Raw genomic sequence first — 5,010 nt, 5'->3', positions numbered from 1 at the left:
AAATTCAGTATCTTGGTAAATGGACACAGATTAAAGAAGCATTTTCAGCCACTTGGCAGGAAAGATTTTACACAGCAAGTCCAACAGCAATTTGGGATAGTAGTGATGAATGGTAATACCAACCTTTTGAAAACATGAATTCTTCTTCTTCTTAAAAAAAAATTAATAATACAATTCTTTTTTTAAAAAGTAAAGAAAAAACATTTTCCTGTAATTATGAAAATCAGTTCGCTGACATGATTACAGAAGGATCAACCTGAAAACCAACTTGCTGGTAGGAAGATCAAAAATTTCTAATAAAAAGAGAATGTTATTTGATCTTTAGATATGCTAGCAACCACCAAGTAAAAGCAGGTTCAACAAAACCAACCTTTATACAATTGGGGTAATTAGCATGGATATTTTTATTCAAGTAATGCTCAATTTTCGCTGTAGTTATTTTTCTTGCACCAGTGCAGGCAGACCTTCAAGAATTTTTTTTGTCTTTCTTCATATTCCAATTTTGTAATATTCCCTTGGTTTTCTTCTTCAATCCTAGAATGATTAACCTTCCCATATTCTTTTTAATTTACCTTGTCTGTATCGTAAAAAGCCCACTTTACCCTTGAATTTTTTTCCTAACGCACTTCTATTTATCCCCTCTTGTGGTACTATTCCTCGAATCCCTGTAACAAAATTCCTTCCCATTATGAAATTTCCATTTTCCCACTTCTTTGTTTCCTCATGAATACATTTTAGGATCTCGCACACAAAGAGCAAAATGATATGCTCTAAAGCATCAAGAAAGGGTGAAGCAAATTTCTAGTATAAGTTGAGGAAGCCATGTTGGAAGTCCAGCCTATATTTTACTTAAATTCCCTATTCCTTTTTCAGATATTATGCTTGCACTAGTGCAAGCATGTCATCCTATATAATAATGCAAGAAGAATGGTACTAGCAGAATAACATATTTTAAGCGGTGCAAGCATGCACCATGTCAGAAACATAGTACAATTTGTTCTTTTCATTGCATATGTCATAGGGAAGTGGTCATCATGAAAGTTTATAAGAAGTCCTTTCACTTAGTCGATGAGTGCTTGTGTTATCATATTAACTAGGAGAAAATTATTGAAAGTACAAGGTGTTTTTAAGTTAAGAATCATGATCATTTTGTAATGAATGCTAAGTTCTTTTATCGAATTATGAAGGAGTGTGGAAGTGTTTAACCGTTACTTGGATATAATTGCCCCTTTCCACCATAATCCTAGATGTCCTTCACTCATATGAATGCCTCACCTAGCTGTTAAAACGCTGCCGCAAGTACCAATCCAACATGATCTCAAAGATGCCGCGCATCCACTACTATCTCAGTGGAATGAATGGGTGATAAGATGGAAGGGATGGTGGACGGTTGGATCTCGATCTATAAGAACCAATTTTCTCGGTGTTTCATGTAAATTATTGATTGTTCATAACTGTTAAGCAGTGATGACTCATGTTCGAAGCGAACCTTTGTCTCTCAGTAGGGTTGAACAGACTGCTGAGTATTGCAATAGTCTTGCACTATTGCGAGACTCAGTCTTTCTTCAATTCTTGCAAAAGTTTGATGGGCACAATAGTGAAGTGGCCTTACATTTTACCAGAAGTTTCAAAAATGGCAGAGTAAAAATTGGGCCTCTAAGAGGTTATGGAAGAGTTTATAGCAGTAACAACAGACTTGGAAAATACTGGTGAGCACTGGTTTAAAAATCAGAAACTAGAAAGGAAGCGATGGCAGCGTTTTGTTGTCGACAAGAAGATGAAGGTAGATTGGAAGGAAGGATTTCCACACAGTGCCCTGCTGGGACAGTGGCAGGACCTCCTTTTCATCCTACAGAAATTCGTAACCTATGAGGGAAGGTACTCCTACACTTTTGTGTACCATTTTAGGATGTTGCAGCATTTCGAAGCCACTCAGTACATCTAGTGGAGGATGAATTTCCCCTGTTTTTTTCTTAAGAGCTTGGAAAAATGGCCAAGGGTGTGTGGGATGGATGAGAAGATCGAGTCGACAAGAAGTTATATCACCATGACCTGATAAATATTTTGGCCAAGAAACAATTACAAGTTAAAGGCATGACCTGGGAGGCATTGTTAAAACAGCAACATAAAAACACAACTGTTGGAAAAGAGATAGAGGACCCCGCCAGCTCAAGTAAGGGTCCGAGTAAGAATGAAAAGGGGAGTCCTTCTTGCACCAGTGAAAAAAGGAAACGACCTGAAATATCAATAGAAGAAAGGACCCCATCTCCAAATAAGAAGACAGCCAGTGCACCTGTTGAAGAGACTCCTTCTACGCCACTAATACAGGCATAGACCCCCGAAGAAGACAACCTATCAGTCCTTGTAGACGTAGCAAAATTTGTAGATGTCGAAGATGACACTCTATTAGCCGATTTCATTAAAAGGCCCCAGAAAAAGAAGGAAGAATCTGGTGCAAGCAAAGAACCACAGTCCCCACAGGATGTTGAATCCCCTTCTGCACTAGTGCAAGAAGAAGAACCAGAAGAAGAAGAATTTCTTAATGTAACTATGAGGGATATTGAGGTCCTTGAGGAAGACACAGCCCCTATCAAGACATAAGAAGAAGAATATTTGGTAACTCCTGCTGCTCTGATAGTTGAACTAGAGCTTCAAGTGCAGAACTTAGAATAGCTCATAGCTAATATCAACTGTCACTCTCTACAATCTTCCCATGGGAATGATTTTCTATTGATTTTCCATTATTAATTGAATCAAAGACCATTGTAGCACAGGTCTCCCCATTCCCTCCCATGTCTTTTTAGGCAAAACGTTTGCATTTGACCCTAGATCTAGAATAACTTGATCCATCTCATATTCTCCTATTTGCATAGTGAGCCTTATCTCACGCCTCGTTCTCACCTTATGCTTACCAATCTTCCTGACTACGCGTTGAGAATTTTCTTTTCCAGGACACTTATTTATCAGCTCCTGCAGTCCTTTCACAACCTTGCTATTATGCCAAAAATTCATACGGGTCCCCAAGAAGGTGGTAAGAATTGAAGGGTCCATCTCTTCAGCTGGCTTATCCTGACTTCTTGAGGTAGAGGCCGCAACAAAGCTTTTCTTTGCTTCCATAAATGTTTCCTCTGTGTGCTCTAGTGGTTGTTGCATCAACACTTTTCAAAATTGACATGAAAATCACCAATGTTTAAAGAAATTTCCACACTTGATACATAAAAGAATTTACAACATAAAAAATATACTTCTCCAAAAAAAGGTTTATGTCGCATCAACACTTTTCAAAGTCGACATGAAAATCATGATTTGATGTAACCTCTACAAAAGCACGAACTTGATACAATTCTCATTAAGTTGGTAACTTTATTTTTGATATTTCATGTTCGGTCACTTCTATTTTAAAGCTTTTATTGCAAAAAAAAAATAGATAGATTTTTTCCAATTATACATGAACTCATCATCTCTTATGACATTTTTATATTGGAAAATAAAAATAAATACAACATTACATATAGTGCCTCGTACACAAGAAAGGAACCATTTGGGATGGTGGACATTAATTTTTGTAGCCATCTCCAAACCTAATCTCTTGGAGGGAATATTTTTTACTTAATAATGATTGATTATTTAAGTTGAAGGAATTGAGTATACTTTTTGAAACATAAATATGCAACTTTTGACAACTTCACAAAATTTAAGTCCATGGTTTAAAAATAAAATGTTCACCGTATCAAAATCATAAGGTCTTATCAAGGAGGAGAATATGACTGTGAAGGTTTCCAACATAATGTAAACAATTTGGTTTCAAGAGACACATTATAGCTTGGTACACACCAAAATAGGATGGTGCAGTAGAAAGGAAAGAGATAAAAGTCATGAACATGAATACAATTTTGTTGGAAGAAAAACACTTACCTAATGACTTTTGTAGCGAATAAATTGCTTGTTATGTTTGAACGAGTTCCCTACAAAGACTAAAAAATTTGGTGCTACAAGAAGCTTGGAGGTTTATGAAGTGAAATGTGTCATATTTTAGGGTGTTTGGATGTGTGCCATATACTCACATACTTGAACAACTAAGAAGGATGTTATATCATTGATGTGAGAAGTATATTTTTAAAATTTATCGTAAGCAATTCAAGTTTTACGTATTTTACCTTCCAATTACAAAGTATTTTATAATCTACAGAGATGTAGAGTTCAAAGAAGGTCAAGTTCATGATGGAAGTGTATAAGAAGCCATGATAGTTGGAGCAACAATTCCTTAAAGGCAAGTTGATGTCAAAGAATAAATTTAGAAAGTAGGAAAACAATATGAATAAGCCTAATCACCTATCCAAGGCCCTCAACAAGGTCACCAAGAGTTCAAGTTCAAGTATAGTCAGCAATACAAGGATCCAACAAACTCCCATTTCTCATTCCACTAGTGAATAAAATACAACAATTGCGTCATTGATATGTAGGAAGACATAATGTCTAAACTATATTTATGATTGGCATGATGTTTTGGATCGATAGTGAAGCGTTTCATTCTTTGTGTGTCAACCATTGTGCTTTGAATATGTATTCAAGGAAGAAAATTTTGTCCACGCTAAGAATGAGGACATAGATTTCATAAAAAGGAATGATATATAGAAAATAGTGGATTTACTAGTAGGTAAGGAAAAATATTAGTCTTATTTGGTTGTACAAGATAAGATATAATGAAAAACAAGACATTGTGAAATACAAAGGAAGGTTGTTCACAAAAGGATTTGCAAAAAAATGGGTACAAATTTTTGAGGTTTTCCATCACACCAAGAACCACAAGCATTAGTAAACGTTGAAATCATTACCATTGACCTTTTGAGTGGTCTAAGGGTGGAACCCAGAGTGGCAGTTAATGCAGGTGATGGATTTCCAACAAGGTTAGTGTGAAAATAGAACACCCTCCCTCAAACGTAAATCAGGGAATCGAACGTTGGCCAAGGCTATGATACCATGCTCAGGTTTCCCATTACACAAAAAACT

The sequence above is a fragment of the Pinus tabuliformis genome, chromosome X (genome assembly GCF_031772625.1).
Source record: "Pinus tabuliformis cultivar Carrire ecotype Pingquan chromosome X, CPIR1, whole genome shotgun sequence".
NCBI classification, from domain to species: domain Eukaryota; kingdom Viridiplantae; phylum Streptophyta; class Pinopsida; order Pinales; family Pinaceae; genus Pinus; species Pinus tabuliformis.
This window is presented reverse-complemented; position numbering follows the sequence as displayed.